The 19,122-nt window shown below is 62.5% G+C and overlaps 1 protein-coding gene across 4 annotated transcripts in view; it reads left to right on the forward strand.

Annotated features, from left to right (window-relative positions):
• Positions 1 to 19,122, forward strand: part of Agpat3 (1-acylglycerol-3-phosphate O-acyltransferase 3) — a 73,129-nt gene that overhangs the window by 23,813 nt on the left and 30,194 nt on the right. Inside the window, exon 1 of one of the 4 annotated variants that reach the window (XM_077795423.1) lies at positions 15,315 to 15,337. The exons of the other annotated variants lie outside the window; for them this stretch is intronic. The gene's annotated coding sequence lies outside the window, so the exon portion shown is untranslated. Of the gene's footprint in view, positions 1 to 15,314; positions 15,338 to 19,122 lie in introns of those variants that run through there. 4 annotated transcript variants of the gene reach the window in all.

Here is a 19,122-nt window from a genome sequence, read left to right on the forward strand (position 1 = left end):
GGAGGCGGAGGGTCCTCCTGCGGGAGACTCCGATCAGGGCTGGCTGGGCCCCTCCACAGGTGGATCCGATCGCAGCCTGGAGCCCGTCCACTCTCGGGCAGGCGTCTCTGGAGCTGGGCTGCCAGCCGTCCTCCCGAGGTGGGTGGTGGCCCTGCGATGGCCTCGCGGGTGTGACGCCCCGAGCTCCGGGAACGCCGAGTGGCAGGGCGCTGTTCCTGAGTGTGAGCCGACTCCTCTAACAAGAGCTGCTTCTGCCCCTGGCCACTCAGGAAATCCCAAGGGGTCTGGGAGCTTGAGTCAGGAACTGAGACCAAGATAAAAAGTCAGTGCTTCCTATTTCACAGCCTCTAGTTCTAGGCCTATGGACATTCTCACAGCAGGTCAGTTTGCTCCTGTTGACGTGGCTGGTCGGGGTGGGCCTGTGCCTGCTGCTCTACCCTGGCTCTGCCCTCCCAGTGGGGCCTTCTGACCTCAAGGTGGCTACTGCCTCCTGGCCATTTCATCTGCATCCCAGGCACATGCAGACTTTTCCTTTTGAAGAGCTTGCCCCAAGTCGCTCTGGTGGCTGTCCTGTGGGTAAGGAACAGGGACATGGCAGCCAGCTCTCCTGCCTCTTGCCAGGATTCCTCTGTATTTGTCCTGCATCCAGTTGGGTGCAGACAGGAGTTTTTCTGTTTGTGCCTCCCTTGTCCTGCCTCCAGGCACAGCCCCTTGTCCTGGGGTCACTCCGCAGCCTTAGCTGGCCAGGTCCAGATCTCACTCTCTGTGGAAATCTGAAGGCACTGGGAGACTCAGGGCGCCTTCTCAGCTGGCTGCGGTCTTGGCTCCGGGCCTGGGCATGTGCAGCTGGCAGCCTGGGCACCGCTGAGCCTCCCCCTGACAACTCGGTCACAGGTGAGGGGACCGGAAGTCCCTCTCTTGCTCCTTTCAGTCTGGGAGGGAACGAGGGTGGATAAGACCTGGGCTCGTCACCTCCCTGCCACCTCCTGTGCCACTCAGCCCCACTGGGGACCCACCCAAGCCTGGCTGAGCCACAGGTAAGGGCTGAATCTGGGCACCCTGAGCAGTACTGGCTCTCAGCCTGCCCCCGGGGACACTCCCCACCCCAGGAGTCCAGGACTCGTGTGTCCCTGCTAACCCCGAGCTCACAGCACAGGGGACCCTGGGTGCGTGGGACCTCCCCGCCCCTCCCCTTGACACCGAGACGTGCCTCCCTGCTGGAGCGCATCTGGGAGGTCAGAGGTCACCTGAGTGACTCCACAGGCTGGCTGCCAAGGCCAACTGTGAAGCTCTGGGTCTCAAGGCCGGACTGCGCCCGGGGCCTGTCACCACCCCACTGCGAGGTGCAGGGTGAGTGGACTGTGACCTCAGTGTGGACTCCCCTTCCACCCTTAAACTTCAGTCCTCTCCCCTCAGTACCGTCCGCCAGGCGGGGCAGCGGATCTTGAGTTAGCGTCCTGTTCTGGGAGAGCTGAGGTGACCAGCTCCCACGTGGTTTCTGAGGAGCTCATGCGGGCTAGACGCGGGGCCCTGGCCTGCACGCCCCACCTCCAGCAGTGGACGCCAGGGTAGATGTCGGGAGCCACCCCAGTCACCCCAGGTGCTGTGTGGCCTCGCAGTGGGGTGGAGGAGAACACTTCCTAATGGAGTGGGTGGGGGTCCTGCTCTGCAGATCCTGGTGCGTGGGGAGCCGGGCTGGGACAGAGCCCCTCACCCTGAACTATGCCGGCTTAGGCCGCAGGGGAGAGGCAGACTAAGGAGATTCTTTCTGCACAGGGCCCACCCTGGCGCCTTCGGCAGACCCCTCTACCCTCTGGGAACCCGCCCCATGTGTGTGATGCAAACAGGAGGCTGAATTTATGAATCAGGTACAGGAGGAGACCCACAGTGTGACTAGTAACAAAGTAGAGCCTCTGCAGCGCTGTCCTGGGGAGAAAGCCACTCACAACGCGCGCGCGGTTCTTGGCGCTTTTGGAGGGTTGACCTCAGGTAGCTCAGCCCGAGGGTGAAGCCACGGTGTGGGTGGCAGCGCCGGGCAGTGGACCAGGTGGTTGTCCCCAGAGGCGCTCAGGCTCTGCTGGCTGCAGGACAGGTACGGGCACCTGTGGCTACAGGAGCGGCAGTGGGGTGGGCGTGGAGCGCGTGAGCGCCCTGGCCTGTTGAGGAGGGGGTGCCCGTGCCTGGCTGGGCAGGAGGACCAAGCCGCAGCCCAGCCCCGCGCACGTGGCTCCTGGAGTGCTTGTCTCGGTGTCCGGCGCCTGCGGTCTGCCCTGCTTTCCTCTCTTTTCCTTTCTGCTGGGGGTGGAACCCAGGGCCCTGCACGTGCCCGGGAGGCGCTCCGCCGCAGAGCTGGTGGGAGCCCCCGCTGTGTCTCTGAAAGCAGCCTGCAGCTTTCTGGGGGCTGTCGGTGCAGAGTCCTTCTGAAGGGGGCTGCTTTTTCTGGTCTGACAGTCCCCCCTCCCTGTGTGGTCTGACCACTGGCCTCTTGTGCTTATGAGACGTGTCCACAGGAATGGCCAGCTGTGGTCCGTCCTGCACTCCTGTCCCATCCTGTGCTTTGTTGGATGCAGCCACTTGGCCCCTGAGTGAGGGAGGGCTCAACCGAGTGCGCAGGAGGAGTGGAGCAGCCCCACAGCCCTGTGGCCGGGGGTGCCGGGCTCGGTGCTCTGCACAGGGGTCTCTGGCTGAGGGTCACGTCGAGGTTCACTGTGTGGAGAAGACACACTGGCTCGTTCGCTGCCCTCCCCCGGGAAACCCATGCCACCGAGGACGGTGCCAACGCACAGTGCTCAGGGCCCGAGGCCTGCACGGGGCGGGACAGGGCAGGCCAGGTGCAGCTCAGAACCAGGGGGGAGGGACAGAACCAAATGGCTGCTGCCTGTTTCTGTGGCTGCTGTCACTCAGGAAGCTGGGACAGAGGGAGGAGTAGAAAAGGACAGTCCCTCCACACTGCAGGAAACTAGCCAGCCTTGAGCAGGAGGGGCTGTGGGTCGGGGCTCGGAGGGGCACACGCAGTGCCAGGCTGGCGGAGGTGACCGGCAGCCCTGCTGCTGCGCTTGCTTGTCTGGCCACGTGGCCTGATGCCAGCTGCGGAGGTGAGGCCCGAGGAGCCCGACTTCAAGGCCATCCTGGGCAACTCAGCAAGGCCCTGTCTCAGAATAAAACAAAAGGGCTGGGGAGGTGGCTCAGGTAGAGCACCCCTGGGTTCCATCCCCAGCACCCCTCCGAAAAAACCCCCAAACAAACCAAAATGGTGGAACTGGGCTTCCTGGCTGAGAGCAGCGGGCAGCATGGCTGGGGTCTCAGGGCAGCGGGCACCTGGGGCGCATGTGACGAGCCCGTCGGCGTGGGAGACTTGGCACCGGGTGGGGCCGTGTCCGCCAGGGTCTGTGTCGGGTGGTGGAGGCCTCTTTCTGGAGGCCCTGAGAGGGCTCCTGCTGTTGGTCCCTAGGAGGGTGAGGCGGAGCCGCCCGAGGGTGCCTTGCTGTGCAGAGGGCAGAGAGGACCCGGCAGGCTGGGGAGCAGGGGCTCTGGGCCGGGCCTGGTGAGCTGGGCAGGCAGGACTGCTCTGCGCCCCTGGGTTCCCAGCCGCTCCGCGTGGCTGCAGCCCCCCTGGGCTCCAGGGAGACCGTTTACCTCCCACCAGGCACATGCGTGATCAGGGGCCTGCTGTGGGTTGGGAGGCCATCCCAGATGCCCAGTGCAGGCTTCCGGAGCCACGGCAGCAGGGAACCTGCCCTTGCAGGCCATGGCTGCTGTCCTGCGAAAGCTGCCACCACCCCTTGCTCCAGCTCTGGCAGAGGCCAGGGACCCTCTCTGCCCCTTCTGTTGCTCCACATCCCTCTGTGGGCAGCAGGGCTCATGGGTCCAGGGGTCCCCCACTTGGGAGCGTTGAGGCTGGGCTCCCCAGGGCCCCACAGCCTGCTCTGGGCTGAAGGGAGGAGGTGCCCTGGTCACAGGGATCTGTACCCGGAACCTCCCTGGGTAGCAGGTGCTTCTCACATGGTGGACTGGGCCTGGAGCCAGCGCTTCATGGCTCAGCAGCTGGCCACAGGCTTTGAGTTGGGAGCAGGCCTTCCTCTGCATGCTGCTCTTGTCCCCAGACCTTGGTGGCTGAGGTCCTTCCAGTGAGAGACTGGCCCTGCGTTCACTGCAGCTGTTGAGACCCTCTGTGCCCCCCCACCCCCCGGGCAGCGGGGCAGCACCCTTGCTGGGCCCTGCCTTCCCAGGCCTTCCGTCCTGTGTCAGGGCCTCTGCCAGCCCTGCCCCCCTCTGAAGCCCTGTATTTTTAGTAGGTGACCTTGGGGAAGTAGGTGACCTGGTGCCTTCAGGGAGGCACGGAGCACACTGAGGCCACTCATCTGACCAGCCTGGAGAGCAGGAGGGGCCGGAGGCCTTTGCCAAGGGCCTCCTTCCTGCCCAGCCGTCACCCCCAGTGGGGGCGTGGCTCCCCACTGCTATTGGTGCTGTTTTTTGTCCTTGGCTCCTGGCTACTCAACCAGATGATTTTAAAATTTAATATTGGCTTTCTCTGGAAGGTTCTAGGTGTGGTTTCCAGATCACTTGGTTTCTACTAGGAGTTTTCATAGCAGGAGTCTCAGGAAGGGCCTTGGTCACCACTGAGACTCCCTGGGCCCGTTGCACATGGCTGTCCCCGCCAGCGGTGCGTCCCCTCCCAGGCCACCTGTCCAGTTGTGGCTGCTTCTCACCTCCTCTTGGCTCTGCAACTTTTAATGGAAATCATCTCTCCATGTGTCTTTTATGTTCATTGTCTATGTAAAGATCGTAATGATAGTGCATGCTCATTTAAAAAAATAAAGGATTTTAGACTGACTTCTACCAGGGTTCTTCGACGACTGGACAGGGATAGCGAGGGAGGCCCTGGCATGGCGCCGTCAGCTGTGGGCAGCTGTGGGAGCCAGGGGAGCTCAGTCCTCTTTGGCCAGCTGTCTCCAGTGTTACCATCATGCCCACCGCGGGCAGGTAAGGGGTTGCTGCTGGTCAGCTGTGGCCCGAGAGCCGCCATGGGGCCGGTGGTGGCGGTTTCTAAGGTGAGTGCCAGACCTAGACCAGGCAGGCATGAGGCGGTCCCTTGTCTTTTGAAGGTTGTAACTTGAGAAGTGAAGTGCTTTAGACTTCCTCGCACAGAGCCCAGTGCTCTGCCCTTGGGGGGCGTGGCTGCTCATGATGTGGGTGCACAGATTCTTGGGGTGTCCTTTCTGCTCCCCAAGACTTGGTGGAGAGGGTCACTTTTCACTGCTGCACTGAGGACAGCCGGAGCCTGGGCAGTGCCCTGGTCCATCTCCCTGTGCTGGTGAGCCTGGAAACATCTAGCCGGGCTGGCGCAGGATGGGGACTTGGGTGGGGCGTAGAGCCGGGTTTTCCCCTTGATCACACTGTGGTTAAAGGGCCTGAAGACTGCCCCACCCGGGGGGGGGGGGGAGACCTTCTAAGGTGTTGGCAAGTGGGGTTTGCTTCTTAAAATTCCTTCCTTCTTGTCCCAACCTTTTTCTGTAAAGTTTTTTAAAAAGGTCTTTTTACTCCTCTTGGCAATGGTCCACGTGTCCCTTGGGCAACGTGAGTGATCATCCGAGTAACTCTGTCACCCTACCGGCACGCCACTCTGGTTCCACCTCTGCCAGCTGCGGGCACATCCTCTGCCAGTTTACATCCTGATGCCAGCAAGCCAGCAGGTGTCCAGGCGTGGGTTCCGGCCTGAGAAAGGCACCAGGAGTCCCGCTCTGCCCTGCATGTGGGTGTGGGGCGGGGTTCCGCGGCAGCAAGGCGTGCTTCTCTCAAGGGGAAGAGCCACTAGAAAGTCATTAGGAGTGTCACTTTTTGTATTTTTGTTTTCTGGCACTGGGGATTGAACCAGGGTGCTCAACCACTGGGCCACATCCCCAGCCCTCTGTATTTTTCATTTTGAGACAGGGTCTTGCCAGGTTGCCCGGGCTGGTCTTGAACTTGCAATCCCCTCCCCCAGCCTCCAGGTAGCTGGGATGGCAGCCGTGGCCACCGTGTCTTGCTTGGTTTGACTCCTTCGAGGACTAAATGACGATGCCTTGAACATGCACTTTGACCGGGCTGTCCCTTGTGTCCTTGTCTTACCTCACGAGCGTGTCGGGACGTGTGTGGAGGATGTGTCAGGCAGGGGTGTGGCAGGCCCAGGGTCCTCAGAGCGAGTGTGGTCCCGCACACCTTGCTGCATCCACACAGTAAAGGTCTCGCAGATGATTCCACCAGAATGAAGGACAGCTGCCCAGCCCAGCTCAGCCCACCTCACTCCGGTAAGCCTTGGAGCCCAGGATGTACTGTCCTGTCCTGCCTGGGCAGCGGGTGGGTTATGCAGAGGCCAGAGAAAGTGCCCGGAGCAGCATGCAGGACTCGGGCTTCTCGGAGGAGGCATGTAAGAGGTGGGAGTCTTCTCTGAGAGGAGCCCAGGGGCCTCTGGCCAGTAGGGCTGCCTGCCCTCGAAGCACTCAGGCCAATGGTGGCCAGGGGGACAGGCAACACGCATCCTCTCCACAGTGCCCTGGGCTCTGTGCCTGTCCCCGTGCAGAGAGGGGTTTCATATCTCACACTGCAGGGGCAGTGACATCACCAGCAATAGCCTGCCTGTCTGACCAGCATCCCGAGGAGCAAGGTCCCTGAATACATGCAAGGAAGTAGCCTTCTCAGATCACACACCTGCCAGATCCCCGAGTGCAGAGAAGGGCCGCGTCCCGCGAGATAGTACACATCTAGTCTGCAGCCTGCTTGTTCTCATTGCTCTCCTAACTTGGTGAGGTTTTCAGGAATAGAGAGGGGGCCCTCAGGGACAGGTGTTTTTCTCTCCACATTTTCTTTAAGGTCAAAACGTGTAGGAACTAATTACCCCCATTCTACAAATAAGGGAATGGAGGCCCAGAGAAGTTCAGCATCCTCCCCAAGGCCACGCAGCCTGCTGGCGATGAGCCAGGTTCACCTGGCAGCGTGCGCCATGATCTTACTTACTGCACGTTCTGCTCACGCGGCGTAAGGACCCAGCAGACGACTGTCACAGCACCCAGTGGGGAAATCAAGTCACAGAGCCACATGATGCCACGGTGTGCAGTCATACTTAGTGCTAGCCTGTGTCCAGCATGAGTGGGCTCAGAGTGTGCCACCCTGCTGCATCCAGTGCCCTCTCCTGGCTCACGTTGGCGGTGCTGGGAAGGGACCCCTGCTGCAGAGGTGCCGCCGAGCTGCCCCACCCCCGGCCTGCTCTGCCCTGCTAACACCCACCTGCCGCCTCCTGCAGGCTCCTGAGGCTGTGCACCACTTCCCCATTGTCCCTGCAGGGCAGTGGCCTCTGCCCACCAGACCCCTGACTTGCTGGCAAAACAGACTTGGCAGCCCTGTGCCTGCTGCCCGAGGGCATCAGGTCCCGCAAGTGGCCCCCATCTTACACCAGAGCCCACTGCAGAGGGGGCCCTTCCTGTGGGAGGCTGGACCTGGCCTCTGCGCTGTGGGGTCACGGTGAGGCACACGGGAGCCCAGGAGCCGCAGGCAGAGGAGGCTCCCCGGTGGCCTCCGCGTGCCGACCGGATCCTGTTTGCTTCCCTGGCTGTTTGCTCCTTGTTTGGTTTGCATAGTAACCTGCTCTCCAGGTAGGAAGGATGGTTACCCCTGGCCCCTGAGGTCCCGCCAGCCTCCTCCTGAGCCTTTGCCGCTGTCTGTGTCAGCACAGTGACACAGTGAGCTTAGCGCCTGTTTATGGGTGGGGCTGTCCTTAGTGGCACGTTCTGGGGGAGGGCAGGTTGGGTTGAGGAGGGGGTACCTCCTGGCCAGAGGGCACAGTCGCTTCCCGTGGCCACCTCTGTCCTGTGACTGAGGCTGGCCCCTGCAGCACTGGGAGAGCCGAGTGGGCATCCAGGGCCCCAGCTGCCTGCTGCTTCTCCGATGCCTGCCATTCCATAGTGAGTCCCACAGAAGCACCTGAAGGAGGGCGCCCAGGGCTCTGTGCCAGCCAGGTGGTGGGTACATGCCCTGAGCCTGGGGGCACCTCTCCTTGCCCCTGGGCCCTGGCCCTGGTGTCTGGGCTTCGGATGTGGTCAACAGGCTGGTGGGGGCCACCCCCAAGGAGCTGCATGGGCTGCATGTGACACGTGGGCTTCCCGGGTGCGGAGGTGACTTGGGACCTTCTCCCGCCCTGGGACCTGCAACCCCTGTTTTCCATCCTGTTCAGCCCATTTCTTGAGGCCCGGACATCTCCCAGGCAGGTGGACAGTGTGGTTCACCTGTAGCTCACCCTCTGCTGCCACCCGGCTGCCGGCCCTGGAGCACTCCTGAAGTGACTGTCAGGCTGCTGGGGTAGAGCCACCAGCCCTGGACTGCGGTGGTCTGGGCTCCTGGCGGGGCTATTTGGGGTGGCCGGGGTCCCAGCAGGGGAGAGCTTTGGTCACTAACTGAGAAGGCTCCTGGCCGGGTGGCCTCAGAGGCCACACTCTTCTGTGCCTCCGTGGGACAGGGAGACTTGTTCAGTGGAGTGTTGGCCGGGCGGCCCTCGCGGCCACTCTGGGACCTTTGCACCCAGCTTCTTGATGGCGTGGAACCTCGAGGGGGAAGGCAAGGAGTGTGTTCGTACCTGGGCGGGGTGGCAGAGCGCAGCAGGGGCTGATGGCAGGCCGAGGGGACCAGGGGCCTGGCACCTGGGCTGCACCATCTGAACCAGGGCTGGGGCCGCCTGCCTTCACCTTCCCCGGAGGTGCAGATGGGGTCGGGCTGGGGGCCAGAGGTGGTGCTGGACCCAGTAGGTGAGGTTCCAGACTCTTTAGGAGCCACCTGTTTTCCACAGCGGCTGAGTCTGTTGGCATTCCCACCAGCACTGTGGAGGGTCCCTCCACTCCAGCCTTGCTGGCCTGTCCTCATGAGGGCCGGGTGTGGCCGTGAGGCTGACCTGTGCTGCCGCAGCTCTCTGCAGGGACAGGAGCCTCCCCCGGGAGATTGCCCATGGCTCTGTCGGAGCCAGGCCCTGCGGTCAGCGGCCTGACCACCTGGGGATTAGCCTTAGCCAGCACCAGGATGCTCGGGGGATCCCCGTGCCCCGCTGGAACCAGGTGGCTGGATCATGACGGATGGTGTCCCCGATGGTTTTCTGACCTGCTGGAGAAGCCGCAGGCAAGGTGTTCCCACCCGGGGCGCGCATTTCCCCGTGGTGCATCTGAAGCTATCTCTCGGGGGCCTTCAGGGGGCCGAAGGAGCAGCACCCCTGGAAGAAAGTGTGCAGCGGTGGAATCTCACCCTGGCTGTCCTCACATCCTCTCCTAGCAAATGGCCTTGGACCAAGCCGGTGTTGGTGGACAGCAGGAGGCCCTGGTTGCTCCTGATGCACCGGGAAGTCTCTGGCAGAGGGAGGCTCCAGTGGGAGCCTGAGCGTCCCAGAGGTGTCACACCTGGAGGCCCATGAGCTCCTTGCGCCCTTGCAGGTCTCCGCTTTGCCATGCATGGCCCTGGTGCTCCGTGATGGCCCCTGGCCCTGGTGTTCCGTGATGGCCCCTGGCCCTGGTGCTCCGTGATGGCTTCTGGCCCTAGTGCTCTGTGATAGCTCCTGCAGACATGGCCGAGGCTCGTGGGCCCTGAGGGCATCAGAAGCCATCCTCTGGAGGTTGTGGCACAGGCCAGGTGTCTGAGCTTTACCCCAGCACCCGCTCTGCTGGGGGTGGCCCCGGGGGCAGAAGAGCTTCCCTGCCTGCCCACTGTTTGCCCACCCCCTCTCCCTGGGGTGCATTACAATCTGGATGACGTGCCCAAGCTTCCCGGGGATGCCTGTTCCCAGTAGCTGTCTTTGGTCTGGTTTTAAAAGCACACTCTCATCTTTTGTGCTCTCCATACTGTTCACATCTGCTTTACAGTAAGACCGTCCCTGCCCTACACCTGAGTGGATGGACGCTCCTGCTGGCCAGCCACGTGGGCCCCGGCTTCTCTGCTTGCGCTGTCAGCTAGAACCCTAAGGGACCCTGCCTTGAGGAGAGGGGCCCCGTAGAAGGTGGCCCTTGGTGGCCGTAGTCCAGGGTCCCTGGGACGGGGCATGTGCATCGGGGCAGAGCACAGCAGCCTCTGAGCCACCCTGGGCATGGCCGCAGCCAGCTGGGACCAGCCACGGCTCAGCTTGGGCGCCCACCTGCCTTTTCCATGGCCCTTGCCACACTCCTGCCAGGTCTTACTAGCAGGAGGAAAGTACGAGGCCCTCGTGGCGTGGGCTGCCGGTCACGCTTGCCCAGCTGGGGGCAGGAGTGGCGTTCCTGGGGCCCTGTGAGCTGGGCTCTCTGCACGCCTGGGACTTGCAACACGGCCCAGTGGACCTTTGTCTTGCCCCTCGGTGTCCCCGGGGAGCTGGGTTGGCAGCAGTGCTCTTTGGAAGGGGGGATGCCGGAACCTGTCGATGGCCACCTTGTGACGGAGCAGTTCTGAAGCATGGTCAGAGGGCCACACGGGCCACAGAAGCTGCTCCGCGTTTGCCACTGCCACTGTGCAGGAGGCCCCCCACGTGTCTCACGCCACCCAAGTGACAGGCGTCCAGTGCCTCACACAGTCTGGGGACGGAGCGGCTCAGCAGGCAGTGTGGGCTTCCATGGAGTCAGGCAGGGTCAAGATGTTGGCCTGGGCTGAGCTCCTGAAGGCTCAGTGGGGCCCAATGCCTCCTGAGGCCCAGGTCACACTGCCCCCAGCCCATCACCAGGGAGGAAGGCCAGCAGCCTCAGGATGGGAGTGAAGTGTCGGCCCTGCCAGAGGCCCTGTGTGGTGGTGTGGGCTGCTGTCCAGCCCCAGTGTGGGGCCCCACCAGGCCTGGAGTCCTGGTGTCCAGTACCATTGGGCAGCTCCGCTGTGTCTGGGCTGTGGAGGACACAGAGGAGAGCCTCCCCCGCCCTCCCCATGTGGCTGTTCCCCTGCAAGAAAAGCCATGCTGGGCGCTGCTGTCTTCCAGGCGGGTTCTTGCCGGGTCTTGTCCGTCTCCCAGCCCGGCCTCTCCCAGCCCGGCCTCTCCCAGCCCGGCCTCTCCCAGCCCGGCCTCCTGGCTCTGTCTGGGGCACCTTCCTTTCAGAGTCAGCTTCAGGCTGGAGCTGCAGGGTCAGACCTCCGGCACCCACCACTCGTCAGCCAGGCCACCAGCTCTGAATCCGGGGAGTCCACACGGAGCCCCTGCCTGGAGCCGGGGACAGGTGAGCTGGGCGTGGCCTCTGTGGACCCTGTCCTGTGCTCAGGGCCACTTGGGGGTTCCCTCAGCCCTGGCAGATGGGGTAGGAGCACATGGTGCTCTTGGGTGCCCAGCCACATGGGTCAGTGCTGGGCGGGGCCCAGTGACCTGCGGCTCTCCTGTTGACTGTGGCTCCCGTGAAAGCTGCTTACTGGATTAGTGGGCTTGACGGCAGCGGGTGGAGGAAAGGCCAGTGCCGTGTGTCCTGCTGCGGCGCATCCTGCTGTCCCTGCGGGAGTCTCTGCGGCCGCCAGGTCACTGTTGGACTGCTCAGCCCCAGAGTCCGTCTCCCCAGGAGGGTGTCTCTGAGCACCCGGCTCCCTCCTGAGCACAGGCTCTGGGCAGCTGTGGCGCCCTCCAGACGTGGCACGGGCCTGGTCACTGTGCACATCTTGGATCGCATCCCTCACCTTCTGGCCTGAGGCCGACACCTTCTCACCCGCCAGGCTCCCTCCTCCCATTGAGAGAAGCCCAGGAGGCTGCAGGATGCTGGCCGGGTCCTCAACCTGCCTCTTCTCGGGGGTCTGCGCTGGGCTGCTGGCCGTGGCCCTGGCCTACTATCTCTACTGGTAAGCGAGGCCAGGTGGCCTCCCTCTGCCCACCACTGGCGCTCCACTCCCCCTCACAGGTCCCTGCTGTGGCCGGGGTCTCGGGGCCAGGGAAGGGGGCCCAGGTGGCAGCATGCATCTGGCCCTGCACAGGGCCTACAGGACTGTCCCCTTTTCAGCAAAGGCGTCTCTCTTCGGGATGTCCCTGAAAATGGCGCAGAGGTGTCACTGTGTCCTGTGGGTCCTGAGGCTGGCTGCCTTCCCCAGGAGGACAAGGGTCCCACCTGCAGACTCAGCTGTGCCCTCTGCCTGCTCTCGCCGTTGAAGGCCTCTGTGTCCTGCAGGGTGCACTGGGGGAACAGAAGATCACGGTGCTTTAACTTGATAAGTGGCAGACGTAAAACCCACTGCCCCGTCGGTCCACGCCAGGCCCTGCTGCTGGGCTGACCCAGGGCACCTGACCCTGGGTGGGAGTGGCAAGTGGGGTCCAGAGCATGCTGGTCACTCTCCAGGGACAAACCAGGGAGAACTCTGGCATTACAGGCTTGGGCCGTTGACCTTTTTGCTAAATCTACTTGCTGGTTGACTTTGGTCTTCAGGATGGGGAGAATGGGGTTGCCTGTCCTCAGTTTCAGTGAGACCCTCTTGTAGTAAGTCATTTCTTGGGATTAGGGCTTAGTCATGCAGTTTTGCAAATGCCAGAAATGATCAATCAGAAATGATCAATTTGTTGGGAAAATGGCACCTTTGTTTCTGGCTAGAACCTGAGCGACCTCCATAATTGGCTTAAGGGATCTTTCAGATGTAAGCCTGTCACTGGGTGGGGGACGGCCCTTGCTCCCGTTAGTCCTTACAGTCACCTAGTGGCACTGGTGGCCGAGGTCCGCTTGTTATTTTAACCTTCAGGTGAGAGACTGGCCTTCAAATAGTCCCCTCATGTGCCGAGACAGAAACAGGTCAGAAACCCTGGCTCAAGCACTCTGGCGGGCTCTCAGTGGACACCCGCTCCTGTGCCAGGTGGAACAGACTGCAGCAGGTGTGCGGGGCCCGCTGGGCCTGGGACACTGAGAAGTGACCTTCTCTAGATCATTCTTTACCAAGTTGCAAAAGGAGCTGTTTGTCATCGTCACATAGGACACAGATGGATCGTTACCTTGGTTCAGACATCGGCCTGTTAACTGGAGTGTGCAGACAAGAGCCAGGCCACCCCCCGGCACCCGGCGCGCACTCACGGCTGCACGGCCCTGGGGCTCTATGGGGCAGCTCTGCTGATCTGGGACGGGGCAGATACAGTGACCTCCAGAGAGAGTGTTGTGGGGCTGGGGTGTTGGCCCGGCGTGCTCGAGACCCTGGGTTCTGTGCCCAGTTCAGAGAGGGCGAGAGCAGATGCTATCAAACATTTCCACCTCTGTCGCCGTAAATGACTTTGGATGCTGTTGACTTCCAGGATGTCTTTTGGGTTCTGATGACATTTATCATCATATAAGTGACGCCCATTTCATGACAAAAACGAGAAGAGCCCAAGTGCCCTAACCTGCTCCTGCCCGAGGCCATCGTCAGGAGACCCCCTTTGGTCTTGCTGGGGACAGTGTCCGTGTGCCCTTCTCGCCCAGCTCAGGGAGAGGTGTCTGGGTGTCAGTAACTCCCGCGGCTGGCTCTCGGTGGCCACGTGTGTGCTGGAGGCCGTGCTGTGGGTTCCCAGCCTCCCTCTCCTGGGCATCCCGACTGCCACGGCCGCCGGGAACCCCAGCCCCGGTCTCCTCAGGCTGCCTTCCGTGGCCTGGGGGCTGGAGGGCACTTGCCTCGGAGCCCGGGGACAGCAGGGAGACACCTCCCAGGTGGCCACGTCTCTCCCGGTTCCTAAGCCCTTTCTCTGGAGCCTGGTCTTTCCGAGGTAGGTTGTTGGAAGAGTCGAGGGCACCTGAGGCGGCTTCAGGGTCAGCTGGTGCTGGCCAGCAGCTGTCTGGGGTGTGCTGGGAGCTTCGGAGCCTGGGCTCGTGGGCCTCTGCCCTCCCAGTGGCCTGAAGGGCCTCCTGGGCGGCTTGGCTTTGTGGGGACAGAGAGCTGGAGCCCAGGTTGGCTGCTGGACCTGATGTCAGGAAGATCCTGAGTCTGACAGCCCTGTTCCCAAGAGTGGCCTTGACCTGTCCCCTCACAGGATAGGAAGGGGACTGCAGCAGGGGCACCAGCCCCCACGTGGTCACTGTCCGCTGCACACTGGGGAGATGGTTGCAGCAGCTGCTGTGGTCTGTGGGTGTCCCCAGAGGTGCTCTCGAGGCTCTCCATGTGGCGCTCATGCGCTGAGTCAGGTGATGCGGGTGACGGGTGGTCACGCTGCTGGGCGTCGAGTGTGGGATTTGATGTCCTTCCTGGGGGCCGCCCACCCAGCATGTGAATCAGGGCCTCTCCCCGGCCAGGCTTGGTGGTCTGCACGTGAGGCGGGCCCTGGGCAGTGAGTGGCGGCCCGCCTCCTGCCCTCCCTCCGATTCAGAACTAGCCTTTGCCAGGGGACCAGTCCTGGGTTCTGTGCCCTGAGCTCTGCCTCAGCGTGGACTGGGAAGGTGGACGCTGTCTTCCTCCCCAGGTGGCAGCAGGTCACTCTCGCAGCCCCCAGCCCTCTGCAGTGGAGCCGGGTTCCCATGTCCCATGTCACCGCAGCTCTGTCCGACACCAGCGCTGCAGGTTCTGCCCCTCCCACTCCCAACTTCCCATTTTTCGGGGGGGCCCAGTCCCTCATGGAGCCAGCCCTGCTGTGCCTGTGCTGGGCTGGCCGTCCTCCTGCCCAGCAGCTGGGTGAGGCCGGCTGCCCAGGGCTGCCCTGTTGGCTCAGAGACAGGAGGTGGTTTCTACATTTGGCAGAGGGGGCAGGGGACTTGGCAAGGTCAGGAGAATGAGGTTCACAGAGTCAGGAGTGGGGGCTGCGGGGGACTGCGGTGGCGGGCGTGGGCCCTTCTGTGTCCTCCGACTTCCTTCCTCCTGGAGGCGGGGGCATGGCGCTGCCAGGCCGGGGGTTGCTTGAGGCTGCACCCTCAGGAGCCGCACGAGCACCGCAAGCTTCTGGGTCCCCAGGGTCGGGCCGGTGTCCCAGAGCTCCTTGCTGTGTGCCAGGTCCCCATCACACAGGCCTCCACAGCCTTGTCCCGCCCTGGCCAAGTGGGAAGGAATGGCCCCACGGCTGGCCTGATAGGTCACCCACTTGGCAGCATGGCTGTTGTCACTCGTGGCCGAGTGGTCACTGGGCTGTCCTTGTGTCCTGCTGGCTGAGTCCTGTTGTGCTGCTCTTGGGCAGGAGGCCACAAGTTCCTCCAGCCGTGTGCCCTGGTGGTCAGGCACCCAGAGCTAAAGGAGACGAGGAAGATAAAGGACGGGTACGGAGCCTGTGGCCGCAGCCCAGCGTCCCTGCCACATTGGGGAGGGCCAGGCAGCAGCACACCAGGAGGGACAGCATGGGCCAGGGCCTGAGCAGCTCTGGGGGCCTGGAGCAGCGCAGAGTGGGAGACAGGAAGGTCCCCAAGCACAGAGAGCCGGGTGCGTTCCCCAGCTCCAAGATGATGTGCCTTTCCTGGCAGCCAAGGCAGGTGGCACGGTCAGGGGCGGGGGGCACCTCTCCCGTGGGGACCTCAGCCCTGGCCTCTGTGGGTGGAATTACCAGTGGGAGTTGTGGACAGAACTTCAGTTTAGTTTGAACTCTGGGACTTCGGCGGGGGAGCCAGAGAGAGAACACAGGCCAGTCTGTTGAAGGAGAGGGCAAGGGACGCAGGTGCCCGGCTGCTTCTAGACCAGCCCCGCGTCGGGGAGAGAGGGTTGCAGTGGGTCCACAGGGCTCTGCAGACCTGGAGATGGTCGCTTTCCCCGGAGAAGCTCATGTGGGCAAGGGGAGCAGAGCGATGGGTTTGGCACTGTGTGGCGGGCATAGGGGGCCTCACACAGTGTCCACCTGCACCAGAGGTGGAGCCCTTCCCCTGGGGACCGCAGCGGGAGAGCCATGATCCCTCTCCTGTTGGCCTCACAACTCCCACCCAGAGCTCCACGTCCACGGTGCCAGGAGGGGGTCGTGCACCCGGGATGGGGTGCAGGGTGGGAGCTCTGCATCAGCACAGCTCTTCCTGGTCCCTAGTGTGGGACAAAGGTGGCAGGAGGAAGTGGGAAAGCAGCTGGTCGCACTGGGGAGACCCCGAGCACCACACGCCTTCTCAACAACCCCAAAGAAGAGGCCCTGGCACTGCGTCTCGGGGCACAGCCTCCGCCGTGCTTCCCCTTAACGTTGCATTCTGGTTTCTGGTGCTGGGGATCGGGCCGGAGTGCTTCTCCCCTGAGCCACATCCCCAGCCCTCGCTGTTGATTTCTTATTTTGACATAGTCTCACTAAGTTGCTGAGGGTCTTGCTAAGTTGCTGAGGCTGGCCTCAAACTTGTGACCATCTTGCCTCAGCCGCCCGAGTTGCTGGGATCACAGGTGTGGCCACACTGCACACGGAGCCTTACGCGTTGCTGGCGTGGTCAGGTGTTTGGAGACGTCTATAGGTAGAACATTTTTGTAGCTGAGATCTTTCTGAACTTATGTCCAGACAGGTAACTCCAGTGGAAGCCTGGCCTTCCCCGGTCGCGACCACAGGGGCCTCCGCAGCCGTGTCCCTCGCTCTTGAGGGGCATCCAGAGGCGGCAGAGGTCCATCCAGAAACCCACTTAGTTTAATTCATGTTAAAGCTGTGGGTCATGATGCCTGTTCAGGGTGACTGTGGCGACATTTCTGTCTCTGTAAAGGGCTGTGTCCCTCCTGAAGCCTGCTGCTCTTGTCTGAGAACCTGTTGTGCCTGCCATCCCAGGCGCCTGGGGCCGCCCTCAGGACCCTCACGTCCTGCGAGCACCTGGGGTAGGGCCTGGGGGCCTGGAGGAGGAGCATCAGGATGGCCGCGCCCCCTTCCCCAAGACCACCCAGGGCCGCGTCCATTCCTCTCCCCACGTGGTGGGGTTCTGCCCTGCCACTTCTGTTTTTAAAGTACTTTTTTGTTGGTTGGACACGACACGGTACCTTTATTTTACTCATTTGTTTGTACGTGGTGCCGAGGACCGAACTCAGTGCCCCACATGTGCTAGGCAAGCGCTCTGCCACTGAGCTGCAGCCCAGCCCCCTGCCCTGCCACTTCTGACCTCCGAGGGGATGAGGAAGTGCTGTGGACTTGCGGTCCATCAGCCTTACATCTGCCCTGATGGGGGAGTGACAAGCTGTCCGTGTCCCAGGGGACCTGCACTCCATCTCCCTTGTGGCCTTGTAGGATGGAATAAGACCATGTCTGAGAAACGTATGAGCCCGCATGATGAGCCTGAGGCAGCGATCTGCAACAGGCACTGCTGCAGGCCTGAGGGTGGACTCTCGCTACCATAGCCCAGTTCCCCATGTCCAAGTCAGCTGGCTGTGACCACCTCATGTGTGCACACCCAGTGGGTGTGCACACGGGCATCTTGCAGGGGTACATGTTGCATGCACATGTTGTGTGCATAGACATGGGCGTGCAGCACCGCGACTGCCCCGCCACAGAGCACTCTTCTGCCGCACTTGGCGGCACCTGTGTGAGCAAACTGCCATGCCCGCAGGCCCAGAGGCTGGCCACAGGCCCGTTGTGCAGTCACCAGGCCCTGGAGCTGTGTACAGCCCTCTGCCCACCCCAGCACCCCCTCCACTCAGGCCTGGGAACCAGCAAGACACTCTGGAGGCCACTGAAGAGTTTGGAGCTTGGAGGATTGGGGGAGGTGGGGGTTCTTCACCAGCTGCCCTCTTGCTTGGTGGCACCAGGACACAGTCCTTGTACCCCATAACCCCCATCCACTGACCCTGCACAGCCCCATCCCCCTGTGCTCTCCTGCCAGGGTTTATGGAGTGGAGATGGCCAGTGGCCCCCACACCTCGGGATCAACCCTCGACCTGTTCAGTCTGTGGCCCCACCCCCGTAGGGACCTGGGGGAGCTCCCTGCCCCCTTCTTGCCTCCCTGGGGCCTCTAGGCTGCTTTAGCAACCCACTTTGTGGGGGGTCAGAATGGAGCCAGGACACTGTGTGGCTCCTGTAGGCTGCTGTGTGGCTCTTGCCCATCTGCCGGGCAGCCAGGCTGGACTTGCTTGACCCTGCCTGCTGGAACGGTGCCCAGCGTCCCCAGTGAGACCGGAGCCACAGGGCTTCCTCTTCACTGGGCGCAAAGCCACTCCCTTCTCGCCCTGGGCACTGCTATCCATGGCCCTGCCCCGGATTTAACTCTCGGAGTTTTGGGTTCAAGTGCTACACAGGCCCTCGCATGACCTTGTTCTTCCAGGAGATTGGTCAGGTCAGCTCTGATGACAGGTGGACGAAGCCTCGCTGCAGCTTGGCCCCAGTGTATTTACGGCAGGCGCACAGTGTGTGCACAGCATCACCAGGGCCACTCACCGTAGTGTGTGCCTGGCCGGCCACCGGCACGACCTCAGCTGCCCAGCAGTGCCCAGGACCTGGTCAGCCACCTGCAACCACGGCCTTGGTCTCTGGTCTGCCCCTTTGTGCTTCAGACCCCTGGGAGGCCCCCGCCCCACTCGGGAGGGAAGGGACTCTGAGGGCGGGGCCAGGGGCGTTGGTGCTTTCCCTCAGAGAGCGAAAGCCTCCCCCAAGGCCCTGCGGGCCCCGCCGCCATCTCCCTGGCCTGACCTGGCCCCTACCTGCCTCAGGTCAGCTCCTCCAGGAGCGGCTGGGTCACCTTCCTGGCTCAGCTCTGGGCTGGGGCTCCACTCCAAGAACCCGGGGGGTGGGATGGTCCTGGTGGATTTGTCCCCAGCAGCAGGCAGCTCGGAGCCGCCAGCCACAGCGACTGGTCACCATGAGAGCAGAGTTCTGTCAAGGACTGGAGGGCAGTTTAGGAATGTGATTGGATTGCACCTTCTGTCCCTTGGTGGGGAAAATAAGTGCTGCTAAAAGGTTCCTAGAACCCAGTGATGATTTAAGTCAGTTTTGCATTTTATTGGCTTTAGCGATATCTAAATCCAACAAATGCAAAGCCCGAGGCTCAGGGAAGGCACGGGTGAGCTGTTGCCACTCTCGGCCTGTGTGCTTGGTGCCCAGTGGCTGCGGTCAGCCACTTTCCATGTGAAGGACACAGAGCACCTGCCTGGTGGCTGGCCCCTGGGACGCGGGCGACTCGAGGGGTGTATTCAGTGGGCTCCGTGGGCTCGGTCCCTTTCACGGTGGGTCTTTCACATAACTGTGGAGTTGGCTGGTCCAGCTCGGGACCTTGGGGTGTTCTGAGGAGGCTCCAGCTTTATCCGTGTGTGGCGCCTTGGTCTTGTCTGGTCAGTCTGACCTCAGAGTGTGGCGACCAGAGACCCTTCTTCAGGGGCTGC

Source organism: Urocitellus parryii, chromosome 2, assembly GCF_045843805.1.
Source record: "Urocitellus parryii isolate mUroPar1 chromosome 2, mUroPar1.hap1, whole genome shotgun sequence".
Taxonomy (NCBI): Eukaryota; Metazoa; Chordata; class Mammalia; order Rodentia; family Sciuridae; genus Urocitellus; species Urocitellus parryii.